This window comes from Musca domestica, unplaced genomic scaffold (assembly GCF_030504385.1).
Source record: "Musca domestica strain aabys unplaced genomic scaffold, Musca_domestica.polishedcontigs.V.1.1 2, whole genome shotgun sequence".
Lineage (NCBI taxonomy): Eukaryota > Metazoa > Arthropoda > Insecta > Diptera > Muscidae > Musca > Musca domestica.
In genome coordinates this window covers 46,661,659-46,684,045 of record NW_026712249.1, presented here as the reverse complement: position 1 = coordinate 46,684,045, position 22,387 = coordinate 46,661,659, and positions in this window count along the sequence as shown.

The window sequence follows — 22,387 nt, the reverse complement described above, 5'->3', positions numbered from 1 at the left end:
CTGTGCAGAAAATATTTTTTGTTTGTTTTCTTAAACTTCGACCTTTTTTGGGGGAGGTACCAGAAGGAGTGGACCAATATACTCCTTCTTAACAACAGACCTTTGCCTAATAAAATTATTGGGATGTGTAAAATTTGAAGACAATCGGACTCTTGCATCACATTTTATGAGTTGAAATTATTCAAAATTTTGACCCTTTGTGGAGGAGGCACTTGATACAGTGGACCGATATTGACGCACTGACGCAAATATTACGAGGGAGGGAGGTACCAGAAGGAATGGACCGATATCGCCCATTTCCGAACTCGATCTAAGTTTGACAATAAAGTTGCGTTGTGCCAAGTTCGGGTCAAATCAGATACTCCCTACGAGAGTTATCGTGCGCACCAGCCAGCCAGACAGACAGAAGGATGGACATCGCTAGATCGATCAAATAGACCTAGGGTTTAAAACCGTTATTTCGATAAGGGACGTTTTGGCCGTATCAAGTGATATGGCTGAGAGTATAATAAATGTAAAAATTATGGCGTTCGATTTTGTTGAAGTTTTTTTTATCTCACCCTGTATAATTATTTTTCGATTAAAACCTATCCATTTTGTAATTGAAAAGAATTACATGAATTTTCCAATGCCTAAATATTCTACAAAACAGCTTTGGTTAATTACATCGTTTGTCCACAGTGCCGCCGGTGCCTTATTTAAATGAAGCAACAAACACATACACTCAAACATATATATATTATGTAAATATATACATATTTAATTATGTTATACACCATTATGCCTGGAATGATTTTGTTGGTGCCAGTGACTTTTGCTGATTGCCGGTTACTGCCGGTCGTGTGTAATTGTATAGGTAGGTACGTTTGTATGTGTGCACAATGAGAATGTATTTAAGTGAATTATGCCCGCTATTAGAGTTGTTTTATTATGACAATGGGCGAACGAAAACAGACAAATAAAGTAAGTGGAAAAATAAATTAATTTATACGCATGTTTTGACAACAAACCAAGCAGCCGAACAAAGGGCAAACAACTGAACATTCTTTTCCTTTTGGGCTCCCTCACTCTCTAAACAAATGGAGTCAGTCTGCCGGCGCCCATTGTTTGCCGTTACGGACAGATATAATCAAGAAATAGTCTCCCACTCACTCTCTCTATATTTCTAAAAACAAAACAGAAAATTGTTCATTTAAATGTATTCTCTTTTCGGAGATTAGACAACAACACAAAACGCAAACAAAGGAAGAAAACGCGTAAAGCCTTTTCAGTAAAACATTAAAAGACAAAAAAAAGTTCCACACTTTCTTTTGGCATCCCAAAAAATGTTGCGAATTAATGCTCTCCTCCCGGGGGGTAGGTATACAAATTTTATCTTCTAATTTGAGACTTAAAGGATTCTCAGCAGTCACGTAATGACACTTTACTGAATTTGCTGCTGCCTGATGCTCAAACCTCCGGTCGAAGCCGTTTAGGAAATTATACATTGCAAGTCTTTAAATGAGAATTTTATTATGTGAAATTAACAACAATGTTGTAAGAGATTCCTTACAAAAACAAAAGGAAAACTGGGTCATAATGACAATGCTCTTCCGGATAATCTTCCTTATTGTCGTTGTTGTTGCTGAAGATCATTAGACCTAAATTATTTGAATTTTTCGTCTTAAAGTGCGAGAAAAATAATTCAACTTAATTAATACTGAAAAACAAATCTCTTAGGATTTGTAGGCTCAATTATTTAGAAAACAGTTGAAGTCATGTAATGTATATGCAAATTGTCGAATTTTCAATTTGAAAACACAATTTCCTAATTTAATTGTACGAAATAATAAATAAATATTAATTCCGTGTTCGATTCGAAATTATATAAATTTATTTTTTATAGAGAACATATTTATTCTAGGGTAGCCAAAAATTCGTTATCTTCTTGCCTCTTCAAATAATAAACATTTGTTTTTTTTTAGGTTTTGGAAAAAAAAAAACAAGAGACAAATTCTCGAAAATTTATCATTTATTGGCTTCACTTCAGATAAATATCTTCTTATTTCACAAGAAATAACTATGTGCGCTTTTATCAGGCTATGCACGATTTTCTAGCATATATCTAAAATTTGTATGGGTTCCCATAGACCCTAAAAATAACGAAAATATTGAAAATATCTTCAAGCCTTCAAAACTAAATTACAAATTGACAGGGCATTAAGTTAAGTGTCCCCGACTTTTATGCCCTCGAGCATGTAGTACTTGGTCTATATATTAAAAGTTGTAAATATAAAGTTCAATTCCAATATTTGGTAAAGGTAAATAAATATCTGATCCTTCTATTATATACTGTGTGAGATAAAAAAGACTGCTGTCATTTCTAAGCCAATCGTCCGACAGCTGTTAAAATTATTCCTGTGACAGATCATTATTATGTTTACAAGCGTGCAAAAGCATTTTGGTGAGAATTTTCAAAAAAAAAAGTTATTTGTGATGGAATTCAACTGTGATAGTGTGATTTCTTTATATTTGGCTGGAAACCCACAAGTGGCTAACGTTAGAGCTCTCCAGCATTTAAATGTGAATAAAACTTTTGTGTCTCGTACCATCGTTAGCGTGATATTGGTAGCGTAGCTCGACAACAAGTAAGTGGACGGAAGAAAACAGCAACATGAGCAGAAATGGTTCGAAAAGTAAATAAGCGACTTGATCGAAACCTGCGTCGCAGTGGCCGAAAAAAGGTTTGCGAGCTGAACATATCGCAATATTCCATTCGGCAAATATTGAAAAATGAACTCGGGGTAAAGCCATTGGAATTCCAAAAAGTGCAAGAACTTACAACGCAACAGAAATAAAATAGACTCAAAAAAGCTAAAGAGTTGTTTCGCTTGGCCGAAAGTGGTGAGCTGCCGAATTTGGTTTTTTCCGACGAGAAAGCATTCGTTGTCCAGTAGTTTGTAAACAAAGAAAATTATCGTATTTAATTGCCAAAGAGGTCAGCTGAAAATGTGCACCTTCGGTTGGCCACCAGAAATCAAGCACCGGTCATGGCGATGGTGTGGGCCGCCATAACAGCCGATGGTAGCTCTCCACTCGTATTCATCGACCGTGTCATCAGAATAAATGCCGAATATTATCGCAAAAATATTCTGAAAGGTGCATTTACATTTACCTTGGACATTCCAACGGACTCAGCACCATCGCAGCAAGCACGCGCCACCTAGAAATGGTTACAATATGAGGTTCCTCGCTTCACTTCCAGCGCACAATGGCCACCAAAATCTCCGGATACCAATCCGTTGTACTATTTTGTCTGGAGTATTTTGGAAATCATGGTTGGCACTAAAAAATACCAAAGTGTCGATCACCGCAAGTAAGCGCTTCGCCGGGAATGGGCCAAATACCGCACACGGTCAGCGGGTGACGGTTTCATTGGCCGTTTGAAGGCCATAATTTGTGTCAAGAGTGACAAATTCGAACAAATCTAAACTTATTCTAAAATTTGATGCTATTTCCGACATTTTTTGCTTTCATTCAAGAATATTAAAAAAAAAGTAAGCAAAGGCTATAGACGTTTGGGGCCGATCATGTGATACCCTACAACACTACAATATGTTAGAAGCCCCTTTATATCAAAATCCATCGATTGTCTTTAATGGTGTGATCAGAAAATTTTTTCTGTGTTTAGGTCATTTGCGATAACCACCAAATGAAAGAGTCCCTCTGTATCTCCAAATTTAGACTCATCTATATGATTTCCTTGCCTACGATATTTGGCTATATTCGTCAACGAAACCAACAAAAGCCAAAAGTTCGCCTTTTACTATATTTTGGATATCGACTGTTATTTTATTTTCAGCGTTTCAGTAAAATGGAAATTTAGGTATTTTTTAACACAAAATAGTGATCCATTCTAGCCGCTGTCCTAAGCTCTAATTTCATGCGAGATAACGTGTACTTTGGTGTCTACTTATGATGGCTGCAAAATCAGGAAAATTTCTTTGAAAACAATAGGCCTAGCCCTTCTAGCCTAACCCTACTATTATGAAACTTTTCGTGAGGATCGGACGATAATTGCGATCTGTATATAATAACCCCGCCCTGTGTTGTAAGGTGAAAGAATATTACAAAATATACACTTCAAATTGAAAAAATAAAATAAAAATAAAAAATACGAAAAAATAAAAAAATGTCACAAAATAATACAAAATCTATATTAACATTATTATTGGCATCTTTTTATGCGACTTTTTTAAAATTTTATTCTTTTATGCCAAGAGGGCATTCTGAATTGACAAAATTTGTCAAAATCGGTCCAGCCATTCTTGAGATATAAGCATTCTAGCTAACATCCCCTTCTTTTGTATATTATTTCGCTATATATATCCGATATATTTACTATCGGCATTTACGTACCGGTCAGAATTGACCTGTTCGTCTATTTTTGATTTCGCCGGGATTAAAAATATTCGCGGTTTTATGGAAAATTTGACTTTTATTCAATACAGATTTTATGGTCTATTTCATCCACTAAATATTACCAGATTACCATCAAAACTGGAAGGCTTCTGCCCAGCCCTATGCTCTAGCCCATGCTAACTTCCGCTTCGATTGGTCTATAATTGCGACCTGTAGAGAATCTTCAAAATCAGCAAATTTAAATTAAATATTATGGGATCATCTCCAAAAGAAATAGGGTTCTATTCTGGCTCTAGCCCCACCTCCATTCCAAATTTCATGAAGATCGGGCCATAATTGCGACCTGTAGAGTGATTACAAATTAACATGGACAGACGGACGGACGGACATACATTGCTAGATCGACAAGATAGGAAGATCCATATATACATTCCTATGTGGAAAAACCAATATTTCGTGTACATGAGCACCCACTTCCAAAACGACCTTCTTACATCGTCTATACTCCTCAACCTTAATCCCTATTCCAAATTTAAAGTTTTTAGTCCTACCAGTTTACATAATACGAAATGGTACCAAATGTAGTACATTTTCGTACTTTTGTACACTTATGGTGCGAAATTCCACATCGAATTTTGCTACATCCATCAGTGACCCTCATTCCAAATTTCAGAGTTCTAGCTCTACTTGTTAATCAAATAGAAAAGGTACCACATTTAGTACCGTTCTATCGTTCTAGTACGAACTTCCAAAAACCCAGTCTTATCTGACCCATTCGGATCAAAAGTGGCCCTTACCCAAAATTCTAAGTTTCTAGCTTCAACCGTCTGGTCTGGGCGTTGATGAATCGTTATGTCAGTCAGTCTTTTATTAGTTAGCTAGTTGGCCCGGTATGACCATAAACCTGCTGCAGCCGACAGTCGTAAATAATATAATCTCAGATTATAGTCCAACATAATTGGTAAAATTCTAAAAGAAAGCAACTAAAAATTATTGGAAAAACAACATTTCTGCACCATTCATATTTTCATATAACAAATAAATCTAAAGTTCTGAAAAAGTTCTCTTCATAAAAGAGATTTCTTACATTTACATTCCTGTAACGAAAATAAATTAAGAAATTACCATTGTTTAGACAATAAAGGGAAGGAAAGCACCAATAAATTTATGTCCTTTCAAATATTTGTTTAGAAGTAATTCTGTGAAATTACAACAATTCATAAAGGATCATCCCCACCCAACTTATTTCTCATTTCGGCCGCAATGTGTTTGAGGTTTTTCAGTTTTGTTCGACGGGCGGCCGGTGGACCTAAATATTTTTGTTGTTTATGAAAAAAGTTTGTTGTTTTATTTATATTTGTGAAAATTATACTTAAGAATTCAGGAGACTTTGCACCCCAACATTTGGCTGGCTAAGTGAAAAGCACCCCACTTATCTACGCCCCCCATGCAAGGTACACGCTCACAAAGGAACCCCCTAAATGGCCACAATTGCAAGACACGGCATGGTGCGTGTCTTTTTACCATTTCCAGTTCCAAGTGGTGGCCTGCGATGGTGTTTGTTGTTGGCACTGCTGTTCTACTACTCACTTTTATGTCATTTTCACAGCAAGCGGCTGAGTGAGTGGGTGCGAAGTAATCATAATAATAAAAGCAGTTTCGAAAAAAAAAGAAATATGAAAACATAAACTTCAAAAAAATGCATAAAAACGAAATGAAATAAAGCAAAGCCCCCTACACAAACAAGGCAGCTACACCCGCACACACACACAAACACACATAAATTTCGAGGATGTATGAAAAGTTGGGGTGACACACCATGACCACCTACACAACTCAAAGTTTCCGCTGTAGTGGGAGGGCGAGGCAACTGTTTAGCATTTGCCCATTCGAATGAAGGGTGTCCATGCGTCATTTGCTGTATGACTTTCAACTACCTCGTTTAGGCTAATGTGAAAGGCGGGCGAATACGCATAAATATGTAAAAAAGGAGAACTCCACATTTTACGGCCTTTAATAAAAAAAAACACACTCAAATAATCAACTTTAACATATTAGCCAGCGGTGAGATCATTTTCAAGTGGAAAAAATATACATTTCACCGAAACAAAGAACGTTAGATAATGTTAGATGAAAAAAACAGAAAATACAAAGCCAGCTGACGTTTATCATCAAAATGTAATGTAATTTTGCCCCAGAGCCTTAGCAACACTTGATAAATGTCCTGACATAAATGTAATTGGAATTTTTTGCCCCAAAACTCTTGATGCGATTAGGACATGAAATGAAAATGAGGAATTTTAGTATTTTAAAATGAAAATGATGTGTTAATTAGGTTGTAAATCAAGAAGGAATGGGCCAATATTGTCCATTTCGTATCGGGCTTAAATAAATATGATATAAATATTGCGATGTGCCAGGTTTGGAATATATTGGTTACTTCTTTCACTTTATATTTAATATGTATATAATTTTATTTTTAATATTTATATAATTTGAAGAAAATCAAACATTTATATCCAATTTTATGCGAAATCATAATATATTACATATTCATATCCGATTTCTAATTAAGATAAATATTTAGCTAAAGTAAATTGTAAAAAATCGCTGGTTTTATTCGCAAAATATGACAGATGAAAGTTTTGAAAATTGTTACTCTTTGTAGTTGAGGTACCTGAAGGGGTTTGCAATATTATTTTCACAACAGATATTTTGTTAGCAAATATGTATGTGTAGAATTTCAAGACAGTTGGATGCTTATTTCGCTTTCTTTCGGCGTTTTGTTTTTCAAAATCCTGATTCTTTCGTGAGTGAGATACCACAGGTGGACCACGTATATGTATCATATTCACGACATATTTTGTGTTGCTAGAAATATTGAGATGTGCCAAGTCAAAATGGAATCGGATGTTAATTTCACGTTTTATGCTCTTCAAATTTTTTTAACCTTTGTGGATGTACCAGAAAGAGTAGATCAATATATTCCAAATTCCCACCAGATTTTGAGCTAATAAAAATGTTGTGTAAGGCAATCCTACTTTTATATCACATTTTATAATAGTTATAATTATTCAAAATGTTGACCCTTTGTGAGGGAGGTACTCGTTGGAGTGGACCGATTTTGTCCACTTTCGCACCTGACCAAGCACTGACGCAAATATTAGGATTTGCAAAGTTGGAGCAAAATCGGATTATTGCTTCTCTTTCTGTGCAGAAAATATATTTTCTGAAAAGTTCGACTTTTTGTGGGGGAGGTAGCAGGAAAAGTGGGCCGATATAGCCCATCTGAACACCAGACCTTAATATAAATATTGGGATGTGTGAAATTTGAATACATTCGGACTCTTACATCACATTTTTTGAGAATTGAAATTATTCAAAATTTTGACCATTTGTGGGGGAGGTACTTGATGCAGTGGACTTATATTTCCCATTTTCACACCTGACCCAGCACTGACACAAATATTAGGATTTGCAAAGTTGGAGCAAAATCAGATTATTGCTTCTCTTTCTGTGCAGAAAATATATTTTTTGAAAATTTCGACCTTTAGTGGGAGAGGTACCAGAAGGAGTGGACCGATTTTGCCCATCTCCTAACTCGATCTAAGTTTGACAGAAATACTACTATGTACCAAGTTTGGACCAAATCGGATACTCCCTTGGAGAGTTATCGTGAGCACCAGCCAGACAGGCAGACAGACGGACGGACATCGCCAGATCGACTCCAAATGTACTGAAATAGATTTGGTCCAAAGAGACTCAGGGTCTAAAACCGTTATTTGGTCTTAGGCATGTTTTGACTTTTCAAATGATGTATACCCTTCTAGCCATATGGATGAGGGTATAAAAATCGTAGCCAAATTCCGCCGAATCCAAACGTGCGTCCTGAAATTCACTCCATTTGGGCTGATATTAGCCACTGTTTGCACAATAAACCTGAAATCAGATTAGGGTAAATATTGGAACTATATCCAAATCTTAACCGTTCTCAATAAAATTTGGCAAACGAGCTCTATAAGATATGTGATAACAAATATCATTGTTGTCGAAAGCATGTTACGAATGTGAGGGACTTAAATACCAAATCGGAGGAAACATATGTATGGGACCAATATCTAAACCGATTTTCACCAAATTTGATGTACTTCCTTCCAGACTAAATTCGGTGGGATGTGCCAAAATGCAGAGCATTTGGACTGATATTGGCTATTTGGTACACAATTAACACGAAATCGGTTGAAGATATATATGGGAGCTATAACTAAATCTTAGCCGAATTTGGGGGACTTAAAACCCAAATCGGATGAAGCATACATGTAGGAGCTATAGCTATATCTGAACTGGTTTCCACCAAATTTGATATACTTGCTTCTAGACTGAATTCGGTTGTATGTAGAAAAATTCAGGAGAATTTGGACTTATATTGGCCATTTGGTGCACAATTAACCCGTCATAGGTTGAAGATATATGGGAGCTATATCTAAATCGGATCCAATTATCACCAATTTCAAAATTTCGTCTCAATCGGATAATAAATGCGACCTGTATTTTGTTCCCAAGAATACGGACGGACGGACTGACATGCATAAATCGACTCAGAAAGTGATTATATGAAGGTCCTCAAAAGTAAAAATAGCTAAAACCCCCCAAATGTCAATATTTAAGGAGTTATAACAATTTTAAAGTATTCTATTTTTATAGCCTCTACCATAGTATAGAGGGTATAAGTCTGTCATTCCGTTTGCAACACCATAAAATAAAATTCTATGTCGATTTGGCGATGTCCATCCATCTGTGGAAATCACTCTAGCTTCCCAACAAAATGAAGTAGGTTGATAAAATGTTACTCAAATGTGTACTATGTCTGCAGGACTTTTGGGTCATGTAGGTCCACGTTTTGGTATAGCCCCCATATAATGGTATATCCTGATATTCGGTATTTTGGTGATTTAAGCGACATTGTTCACCGGAAATATTCCAAATTCAAAATATTTTAAGTTCGTAATGGGTACTACAGCCTATGACAGAAAACTGCCTTTACATGTCCACGTCTTCGTATAGCCCCCATATTACGGTACCCCCGATATTAGGTATTTTAATGATTTTAGCGACATTATTCACCGGAATTGTTACAAATTTGGTATTTGATGTTCGTAATATATACTACAGCCTATGACAGAAAAATTTCCTATGCAGATCCAGGTCTTCGTATAGGTCCCATTCAGTAGCTCCCTATATTCGGTAGTTTGAAGATTTTAGGTACAATATTCAGAGGTAAAAAAAGATTTAGGTACAATGAAATTAATAAGACCCATAATTTCTACTAGTATGTGTGGTTAACTGAAACTTTTTTAAAAGAAGAATAAACTTCTTAGTACAAATCGTCCATAGAAGATGGGAATGAAACAAATACACTTAACTAAGAACAAAACTCCGCATCTGTTTTGTATTAAAATTGGAAAATCGGCAAAATATTCTAACCAACTTCATTGTTGTCTTGCTCTTTTTTCCCATTATCCTAACAATTCATCCGTTGGATGAAACGGCTGTTAAAACAGATTGAGTGACTTTGGCAATGGGTATTTTTCGCTTTCGCTATCTGAATATTTTGTTGTTGTTGTTCTTGTTGTTGCTGTTATTTTTCATTGCAGTCAATAGATCATTAGTGTATTCGTGTTGTTTCGTTTTTTATCGATTTTAGCGTTTAACAAATAATTTTATGAAGCAAAAAAGGAACGAACGCAATCAAAAAAACAACGGAGGGACAGCAGTAAAGTTGGCAAAAATTTGGATTTTTGTTTCTGTTTTTTTTTTTATTCGGGTTTTTTTGCGTCAGAGCAACCAGCGGGAACAGACAATGGCCACAATGCCAGCAAAACAACGAATCGTGTTGTGTTAGCATTTTTTTCATAAATTACCATTTAAATGGGGCAGAAACTTTACCAATAACAATAAAGAAACATTAGTGATGGTACATAAAATGGGACCAAAGATGAGCAGCAGCAGCAGTAGTAGCATCAGCAGCAACCAACTGGAATAACAGTAAAAATCTAACACCGATGAAAATAGCAATGTTAGTTGCTATGTCATCCGGTGGAGGATGAGGGGGGCGATGTGATAGGTTTAACCGTCATAAAAAGGGACTAAAGTTAAGACCCGATAATGAAGATTTTCTACATAATTTTAACTTTGGTCAAATGGGACGAATACACAGATAAACATCTTTAAATACAAAAAAACCCTCCATTCGAAAAGCGTGATGAAATGGCACACAAATACACAGACGGAAACAAAAGAGCTAAGGGGCCAACAAAAGGAGACACATAATTTGTTAAAACTGAAAGAGAATTGGATTAATTGATTTCAATCTGATATCATGCCTTTGCCGACATTATGGACGAGTTTTATTCCCAATGGCAAAAAAAGGGGGATATTTTCAACAAATTTAAAAGTGACATAACCCACGTTGGTTTATTTGGAATTTCTTTTGTTTGGCAACGAGGTCTCGGCTTTTAAGTTGGTGTTTTAACTTTCCCATAAAAAAGAACACCACATTTAAAATTCCAAAACTGCATAAAGTTGTGTTTCTGCTGTTCCATGGATGTTTTAAGCTATTAAAATATCCCGAGGATATCTTATCTTATTATGAAATATGGTGACGATCTACTCGACCGAATCGACCCCAAAAACGAAATCCTAGTAATTCTGTCAACATGCAGCACATAAGACCAAAAATTGAAGACTACTTAGTAAATCATTAGGAATTCAAAATTTTAAATTGAAAAGAGTGGATGGATTGTGTCTAATTCGAAATCACAATGCCAAACTAATGTAAGCAAATTATAAAATAGTGCTAGAACCTTAGTAATAAAGATTAGGGTCAAATCAAAATGGACAATATTAGCCCATTTACTCTTAGTCTCTAAAATAGCAAAAGAATTTAATAAAAAACACTCTTGCTGAGCGAAGAAGGTATTTTGCTCCATTCTGACCGTGCTAACATCTACATCCCACTTAGCATGGGAATTATTGGAGCGTCACTTTCGAAATGACAATCTCATGGAAGAGGATATAAAATGCAGTTGTAATCCTGAAAAATTAGTTCGTAGTTTCAACCTCTTGGTATCAGTAGTTATTATACCTTCAGGCCTATGGCAACAGAGGGTATAAATTATTTGATATGACCAAAACGTATCTCATCTAAGCCATAGGTCTCTTTGGACCAAATCCGATTCAGACAAGATCTTGGTGGGTCCGTCAGTCTGAATGGCTGCTGCGTACGATAACTCTCGTAATATTATAATCAAACTTAATTCAAGTTCTGAGATGAGCAATAGTAGAACTCTTTCGTGTACATCTCACACAAAAGGTTAATTGTTTAAAGAAAATAATTGACTTCATAATAAAAGAAAGGACCATTAGATTTTGTTCAAACTTGGCAAGTCCTAATATTGCTAAGTTATGTGTGAATATGGGTAATATCGACCCACTCTTTTTGGTACCTCTCCCACAAAGAGTCAAAATTTTAAACAATCACAACTATTTTAAATGTGAAAAGTGTGCATATTACGCATGAATTCAGTCGGAATTGTCAAAATTCAGTCCATTTGTTCTGATATTAGTCATATGGTGCACAATGAACTTGATATTGAATAAAGTTATTTATGGGAGCTATACCCTAATCTGATCCGATCTCCATTAAATTTGACAAATGTATTTTTAAGCTCCATAAGTTATATGGTACCAAATATCATCCTTGTGGAGTGCTTATTACGTGTGTAAACCCCAAATCGGATAAAGCATATATGTGAGAGCTAAAGCTATATCTAAACCGATTTTCACAAAAAAATATGTACTTGCTTCTAGACTAAATTCTGTTAAATGTGCCAAAATTCAGGTTTTTGGAATAATAGTGACAATTTGGTGCACAGTTAACCCGAAATCGTTGAAGATATATATACGGCTATATCTAAACTTGAAGCGACTCTCACCAATTTCAATAAGGTTTGTCCTTAGGCCAAACAAATACTGTTTGGACATTTCATCTCAATCGGATAATAAATTCGACCTCCATTTTGTTCACAAATATGCATGGACAGACAGACGGAGGGAAATTGACTCAGAAAATGATTCTATGAAGATCCTCAAAAGTAACCATGGTTCTATTCCGCTTTCTTCTCCATGTTACAAACAAATGCACCAAGACTTAATATCATTACCACTATGTGGTGTAGAGTTTAAAAACATGAGAATCTCTTCAGACCTTGGGTTAATAAAAGTATTTGTGTTATTTTAAGACAATCGGACCCTTACATCACATTTTATAAGAGTTATAATTATTAAAAATTGTGACCCTTTGTGGAAGAGGTACTTGATGAAGTGGACCGATATAATCCATTTTTTCACCTGACCTAACGCTGATGAAAATATTAGGATTTGCAAAGTTGGAGCAAAATCGGATTAACCTTTCTCTTACTGTGCAGTAAATTTTTATACACTCCACCATAGTATGGTGGGTATATTAAGTTTGCCATTCCGTTTGTAACACCTCGAAATTTACATTTTAGAAGCCTATGAATTATATATATTTTTTATCAGCATAAAATTCTAATTCTAATGTAATGTCTATTTTCCTCTGTGGAAATCACTCTAGCTTCCGAAAGAAATAAAGTAGGTTGATAAAACTTTACTCAAATGTATATTATGTCTGCAGGACTTTTGGTATCGGAAATGGGGCATGTGGTCCACGTTTTGGAATAGCCCCCATAAGCGACATTATTCACCGGAAATGTTTCAAAATTGGCAATCGAAGTTCGTAACGGGTACTTCAGCCTATGACCGAAAATTGTCCGTGTCGGTTCACGCCTTCGTTCAGCCCTCATATAACGGCACTTCCTGATATTCGGTATTTTAAAGATTTCAGCGACATTATTCACCGGAATTGTTTCAAATTTGGTATTTGAAGTTCGTAATGGATATAACAGCCTATGATAGAAAATTGTCAGTGCAGGTCCGCGTCTTCGTATAGGCTCCATATAACGGTACCTCCAGATATTCGGTATTTTGGTGATTTTAGCGACATTATCTACCGATTTTTTTGAAGTTTCGAATTTGAATATTGTAATGGCTTATGACAAACGTTGCCTATGCAGGTCGTCATATAGACCCTAATATAACGGCTACATTCGGTATTTTTTTTAAAGGTGTGAATACATAAAACGCTTTTTAGTCTGGTTTAAGTCAACGGCTGGCTTCTTCGAAGAGGAACAAAGGGGTTTTCGGTTGAATTAGTTCGATTTTGGCCCACCGCACCGTTGTTCTTTTCCGAAGAAGCCAGCCGATGACTTAAGCCAGACTAAAAAGCGTTTTATGTATTTTCACTTTAAGATTTTAACAGAATTTCTAGCGGATTTTATTTTATTTTTTTTTTTTTTTTTTTTTTTTTTTGAAAATTGCCAAATTCCTTTCAAATGGTGGAGGGTTTTCAAAGTTTGGCCCGGTCGAAATTACAGCTTTTTTTTTTTTGAAAATTTCGACCTTTTGTGGTGGAGGTACCATAAGAAGAGTACCGAAATTGGCCATCTCCGAAATCTATCTAATTTTGGACTAAGTACTCACTTCGAGAGTTTTCGTGCGCATCAACGAGCCAGATAGACAGACTCCATCGGATCGATTCCAAATGTCTTGAAACGGATTTGGTTCAAAGAGACCTAGGGTCTAATCTCGTTATTTCGATGAGGCACGTTTTGGCCATATTAAATGATATATAGGGAGGTACCAGAACGAATGGGCCTAAATTGCCTATCTGCGAACTTTATCTGAGTTTGATAATAATATTACGATGTACAAAGTTTGGACTAGATGCTCCTTTCGTGCGCACTAGTCAGCCAGACAAACAGACGGACATCGCTAGATCGACTACCATTATTATGAAACGGATTTGGACCAAATATACATTGGGTCTAAGGCATGTTTTGGCCGTATCAAATGATACATACCCTCTCTGGCCATATGAGTGAGTGTATAAAAATTCTAAGGTGGATGGTATCCCAAATTCAAATCGGCCGAACTTAACTCCCCTTTTACTTACTTTACTTTTATTTATTTTCTAAATGCATGCGTTGAATTATCAATCCCTCCCAAATATTTGAAAAAAAAAATCTATTTTTCATTGCAAATATAAACGTGTTTTTTCACACCATGAAAATCTCTGTAATTTACTATTCCGAAGGTGTATCATTTTATGGTATTACTTGCATGCGCGCAAAGTGATTGTGTGTGAGTGTGTGCGTGTTTGCCAACACTCGGGCGAACAAGCGTGTTTACATTGAAAAGGATACATATGTATATTGATAATATTCCTATTGTTTACATATTTACTACACAACAATGCGATTATACAAACACCTTTTTTGCGCTAAAAATCGACGAAGGCAAAAAATAGAAGAAAACAGTCGATAGTCTTCACCTTATGTAATTTTCATTAAAAAATAAAAAATGTAAATAATATATGTCCATGGTTTAGATTTAATATTATTTAAAATTTTTGGAGAAAATTTTAACGAAAATATTGTTCATCACACCCCTATCACAAAAAAATAGGAACTGGCTACTTTTATTCAATATCAGAAGACTGTGCGCCTCGTGCTCTTTGCCTACGCTTGTCGTTCGGTAGTGAGCGTAAAGCACTTCCTCGGAAATCATACATGCGTGACAACGTTTTGGCATAGTTACGTCTTTTTTTCCTATTTTTATTTTGATCGTTTCTGTTTGCACGCTTTTTTCCTGCTACATTTTTCATGTTTTTGTTTTTTTATCAATACCTTGCATTCGGAAAACGTTTTACTACCCATTGTTTACGATTCAGTATTTTAGCGATTTTTATGCTACACACACACACTTTTTCTGTTATTTGCCAAGGTAAATATAAACATGTAACGGCGTATGTACCATATTTCTGGTATAGCATCTTTCCCACTTCTACACAACTACAACGAGGATAAAAAAGGACCGTAATCAAAATTTGATGTAAACTAAAACAAGAAATTGTCCACAAAACTTTGAAAACTTGGCCAATAAGGTGGCGGCCAAGGGCATCTGTTGTGGAATGCTAATATCAAACTTAGTTTTGAAATGGATTTCTGGTGTTTGATAAAATGGTAATTTGGATGCCAGAGAATATACAAAAGCACGCAAATAGATACAGTGGTCAAGCATTGGGAATTACGATCATAAAGACGATTTAGCAATGTAGACGAGTTCATGGAAATGATTCGATTAGAAGGTAGATGGTTTGATTTTAAAAAGAAACCAGTAAGGAAAGGTCAAAAATCGAGCGGGGTCGTCTATCTGATACCCTTCACCACTATGCGTATTTAGTAGAGCCCCCGTAAAAAAAAAAACACTTTATATTGGGAATTTATGTGAAGTAGATCATACCAACTATGAACCTTATTTGAATGAGTACCAAGATTTTAGAGTAGTCACAATTTGGGAACTATAACAACTCTGAATAGATTTTTAACAAATTTGACGGAGATATTTTTACCTCTAGTTCCAAATAATATTGCTCTATAGTGAGTGCATGATATGACTCCGATAAGACTTATATTAAAACATTATTTATTGGAGCAACTAGGAAAAATTAGGCTGAATATGGAGAATCTATTTAATTTGGGCTGATATTACATATATGGTGAGCAATAACCGTAAAATCGGTGAAGATGTATGTCGAAGCTGTGTAAAAATCTGAATTGATCTCGATAAAATTTGGCAGAGGTATTTTCGAGCAATATATGATGTCTGGCATCGAATACTATTGTTGTGGAATCCATATTACCCATTTTAACACAAAATCGGATGAAGAATATATACGGGATCTATAGCTATATCTGAAGCGATTTCAAACAAAAATTGAAGCACTTGCTTTTAGGCTGAATTCCTTCGGCAGTGCCAAAATTCAGTCCATTTGGGTTGATATTAGCCATTAGGTGTACAATTAATTCGAAATCGGTTGAAGATACATATGGAAGATGCATCCAAATCTTAACCGATCTGGAAAACAATTTAAACACTTTTATCTGAGCTGTATCTGATATTTTTTACGAAAGATTGGAGTGCATATTACCCATATGAAGGACTTAAACACTAAATCGGATGAAACACATATATATATATATATATATATATTATATATATATATATATATATATATATATATATATATATATATATTATATATATATATTATATATATATATATATATATATATATATATATATATATATATATATATATATATATATATATATATATATATATATATATATATATATATATATATATATATATATATATATATATATATATATATATATATATTACAGGTATTTGGAAATTTTAATTGATCACCGCGAAACATTTCAAAGACACTCGATGTTTTGAAAGCCCCTAAAAAAATTTCTGACCACATTCGCCAAGGGAATGGACTAGAATTCGGTAGGATTCTCATTTAGTACATAACGTTACCTGGCAATTTTAAATATTTTGAGGGCTTGGGCTAATTTAAGATACCATTTGCATTTTGCTATTTCAAGATGAAGGGTATTAAAAATGTGGCTAAAACCACATATGTTCCCAATATTCGCTACCACCTTATGAGTGATAAAAACAGAGAGCCTATTCCACCAGTCTTCTGCCACCAAAGACCCTTTACAAACTGCACTTATTGAATTTTAAACGATTCTCCTGAACATGTGGCTAAAATCCTCAAAATACCGAATATCAGGAAGAACTGAATTATGGGGGTTTTAGGAAAACGTGAACCTATATAGCAAATATTCTGCCACAAAAGGTGGAGCCCGTTACAAACTGTAAGCACCAAACTTTTTAACGATTCCGTTTGAAAATGCGGCTTACATCGTCCATACACCGATTTTCGGGAGGTACAATAATATGGGTGCTATAAGAAAAGGTGGGCCGACATGGCCCATTTACGAACTAAATATGCCTACTAACAAAATACACATGTTTGTAACAATGTAGCCTTCTATCCCAATTGGTTCGAGAGATCAGACAGACCAGATGGACATCGCTAAATGGCCTTAGAATTTTACTCTGATCAAAAATATATACTTTATTAGGTCTAACATTAATATTTCAAGGTGTTACACACGGAATGACAATGTTAATATATCCTCCATAGTATAAATGTACGTATGGAACCGTTCATATGGCGAGGGTATGTACAAAGGAATAAAATAATAATAAAAAATAACAAACATCACAATATTTTTATTAATCCAAGGTCTGGTGTGAAGATGGAATATATCGGTCCACTTCGTCTGGTACCTCCCCCACAAAGGGTCATCATTTTAAAGCTCATATATTATTAACATCCGATTCCATTCAGACTTGATACATCTCAATATTTCCATCAACACAAGATCTGTTATATCTGTTGTGAAAATGATATACACCTGCAAACCTCTTCTGGTACCTCACCCACGAAGAATCACAATCTCCAATATTTAGAGGGCAAGATAAAAAAAAACCTGCAACAACGTCAAACGCCAAAATTTTTGTATTTTTTTTTTTTTAATTTAATTGAATGAGCAAAAATTTCGGCAATGGCGTCGAATTTAAAATAAATTTAGATATGTTCGAAGTGGTCACCTTTGGCACGAATTATGGCCTTCAAATGGACAATGAAACCGTCACACGCTGCCCGAATGTTGCTCTGCGGTATTTTGGTCCATTCCCGGCGAAGCGCTTGCTTGAGGTGATTGACTCTTGGTATTTTTTTAGTGCCAACGTTGATTTTCAAAATACTCCCGACAAAATTGTCCAACGGATTGGTATCCGGAGATTTTGGTGGCCACCGAGCGCTGGAAATGAAGCAAGGAACTTGAACCTAGTGCTGAGTCCTGTTGGAATGTCCAATGTCTGCGGCCAAAATGTTTGCATGCCCAAGGCTTTAATACACCCTCCAGAATATTTTCGCGATAATATTAGCATTTTTCTGATGCCACGCTACCAGTATCACGGTAACGAGCGATGGAACGAGACACAAAAGATATATTCACATTTAAACGCTGGAGTGCACTAACGATAGCCACTTGTGGTTTTCCAGCCAAATATACAGAAATCACTTTTGTACGCTTGTAAAAAATATAATGAGCTGTCACTGGAATAATTTTAACAGATTTCGGACGAGTGGCTTAGAAATGACAGCAGTCTGAATTTTGTTGCATTTTTTCATCTCACCCTGTACATCAGTCTTAGGTCAGATACGAATTGGTAAATATTGGCCTACTGCTTCGGAATCTCCCCCATAAAGTGTCAAGAGTTTGAATAATCGCAGATAAGGCTGTCGGCGAAACCGACTGATACTATTTGACTTGTCCATTTCTGATTATGATTTTTCTCCCAATGATTTTGCTAAAAACTTGCCACGGTTTCCACTTCCAAAAATTTTGAATTATATCCCAAAAATAAATTTAACGTACTATGCCCACTGTAGGCCATAGAATTTCAAATTGAATTCGATATTAAAAATACCTTTCATTGCAAAACGTATCCCTTAGATGTCTTTCATGCGGATTTTAGAAAAACAGGTAGACAGGTAACTGACGTAGATAACGTAGTGGGGTCAAAATATGTGTGTCATAAAAAGTTGAATATCAAGGTATTCGGATGAGCTTAACTAAAAATGGGAAAAAATAGTCGACTTAAGGTATTACTTTTAACCATTAGAGACAAGCCAGATTATTATTCAAATAAAGACTGACATAAAAATAATGAAAAACACACATTTACACTTAGCGTCCCTTTAAAATCTCTCAACAGCAATTTTTATGCTCCCTTAAACATTTCTTACAATTTAAAAGCTTAAGGACACTTTGCAAAACTATTATGGCGAAAATGATTACATGTTTTTTTCTTACTCTGCTTTTTCAAACTAAGCGTTAAACAGCAACTCCGCCACTATTTGAAAACTGCCAACAGACTGTTGCCACAAAATTTGCCTTTGCACTGACACTGCGTTTTCTCGGTTGCATCCACCGTTTCTGTAAACATTTTCACTTCAATTGCGCCATTACAAAAACGAGCGAGAAAACATAAGAACAAACACAACCAACCATAAATGGAAATGTTCCCTTTTGGGTAACTGTGATGTTGTAGTTTATAAATCCAGCAACTACCGCACGACGCGACGCAAGCAGAAAATGAATTTTTACGGTGCCAGCCATTTGGTGATTATTTAGAAGTACTTCTTTTGAGTTTTGCTCTGAAAAAAAAAACGACTGGAGAACTCGGTAAATTCTTGTAATTTTACACTTAATATAATTATTAGTACGGTCATTATGGCGTACAAGCGAAAATATGCGGGTACAAGTGAACGAACTTGGTGATTAATTTTCTGTGTATACGCCATAATAATGGGGAGCCAAAACCACCCTCCGTCCGTATAAATATATATTTGAAGCTAAAAACTTTTGCTTAATCGAACTAAAAACTTAAGATAAATGTTTGTTAATTTCGAAAGTTTCCATATTAAAAGTCATCAAGGCAATGGATGGAAGTTGGTCATGAAAATATTAGGAATTTAAGAACTATTTAATGAAAAACTGGAGTAGGACGCTAGCCAAACTAAAATCAAATATTAAATTTGATTTAATAATAAAATTTGATTTAAATGATTGAATCCCTAAAGAAAATTGAATACCTGATCTTTACATTATTCTGTGACCATTCAAAATGGTAGGCTCCTTGCCATAAAGTCCGACTCCAAGCAGAATTCCGAGTAGTGTAGTCTATAATTGTAAACTATAGAGTGACTTTGCAGACTTTCAAAAATATATATATTTTAGTCAATTCCAACCCCTAAATGTCTTGTGAACATCCCTAACATGGCCTTAACGCCGCAGAATCGAGTCATAATTTCGATCGACGGACCCACAAACCTAGGTAAACTGAGCTCGGAAAGATAGAAGTTTGCTGTACGACATGGTGAGTCCAATGACCAATATTTCAAGGTGTTATCATTTCTTTGGCCCAAACTTACATTACCATCAACACATTGTCTTGAAGAGTATAAAAACTGAATATATAAGTTGTTATAGCTTCTTCATATATTTTCAAAACTCTATATCAAAATACTCTTTAAAGGTCCTGTAAAATATGCATTTATACCCTACACCACAAGGTGATCAATGTATAATGTCTTTGTATATGTTTGTTACAGGCAAAAGGAAAAGATAGAACCATGGTTCTTTTCGATTATCTGCATAGAATCACGTAATGAGTCGGTTTATGCATGCCCGTCCGACTTTCCATGTATTCCTGTACATAAAACACAGGTCGATGTTATTGCCCGATTCAGATGAAATTTTGTACAAGACGTTTATTTGACCCAAGGCCGAACCCTATTGAAATTGGTGATAATCGGAAAAAATTAGGTCTAGATAGCTCTCATATATATCCTCATTCGATTTGCCTTTTATTGTGCACCAAATATGTAGGACCAAATTAAGCCTGGAAATAAGTAAGCCAAATTTAATGGAAATCGGTTCTGATATAACTATAGCTCCGACACATATTGTTCATCCAATTTGATATTTTTGTCCTCCGCAGCCGTAATGTGCACTTGGTAACAACGATTTTTGGGGGAATATATCAAATACTGCAGAGAAATACCTTCGCTAATTTTTATAATGATCGGTTCAAATTTGGATATAGCTCCCATATATATATCTTCGTCCGAATTGCCTTTTATTGTGCACCAAACGTGTAATATCAGCCCAAATAGTGTAAAATATTGCACATACGATCGAAATAGACCTGAAAATAAGTATACCAAATTTAATCGAAATCGCCTCAGATATAGCTATTGGTCCCATATATATTTCTCATCCGATTTGTTATATTTTTAATTATTATATGAAGCTCTACTAAATATGCAAAGGGGTGTAGGATATCATAAGGTCGGCCCCGCCCGACTTTTAGACTTTCTTAGTTTAGTTTTCTATATCTCCAATGAAATCAGCATCAATTTTAAGGTCGAAGTGCCATTTGCGTATAATTATGATTTCACGGTTGAGTAAAAATATTGGTATTTTTAACCCAAAAGTTATAGTCCATTTCACCCTCTTAATATTATCCAGTGACCATTCAAAGTAGTAGGCTTTTACCCTCTCTAAAATTCCCACCCAAAGCAGAATTCCAAGTCATGTGGTTTATAATTGGAAGCTGTTGACTGGCTAGTCCGACTTGGTACAAACTTGTCACATCTTAATGTTTTTACCAAAATTATATTGTGTCCGGAGACGTTTCACTCGTTCTGATACGCCTCCCAACCATAGTAGAAATCTACTGTTATTATTTCATAAGGTTTAGTGGGTCCTTATGGAGACCCTGGATACAGCTGAGCTTACCTCAGCCGGCGAGAAAACCACGTTACAATCAGCCAAACTTGGTAGGTCGAAATATTTATATCAGGCTTTAGTCAAATGCGAAATGGACAACATTGGCCCACACCTTCGATACATATCCCAATAAAGGGCCACATTTGAATGATCATAACACAAATCAAAATATAATTTAATAAATGAATTCAAGCTGAGGGTATATATCTCGGCACGAAATCAAATGATGCTTTCTAACTTTTTATGTTTAAAAAAATATATGCAAGTTTATATATTAAACGGAAAATTTTCTAGTGCGCTAATAAAAAGTTAAAATTAAGAAACTTACATGATCTTGTGCATCATCGACCTGAAAAATAAAACAAATATTTGAATAACTTAATCTATGCAATGCTGAAATTTATATAGAGACATTTATATTTATTTAAACTATAAGGAACCATGGACTGGAATCCAGTTCTATGAATATTGAAATTTCACTTTTTTCCTTATTATTTTTTTTTTTTTTGATTTCAGTTCAATTTCCAATTTTCGTATTTCTTGCTAAATAGTCTTA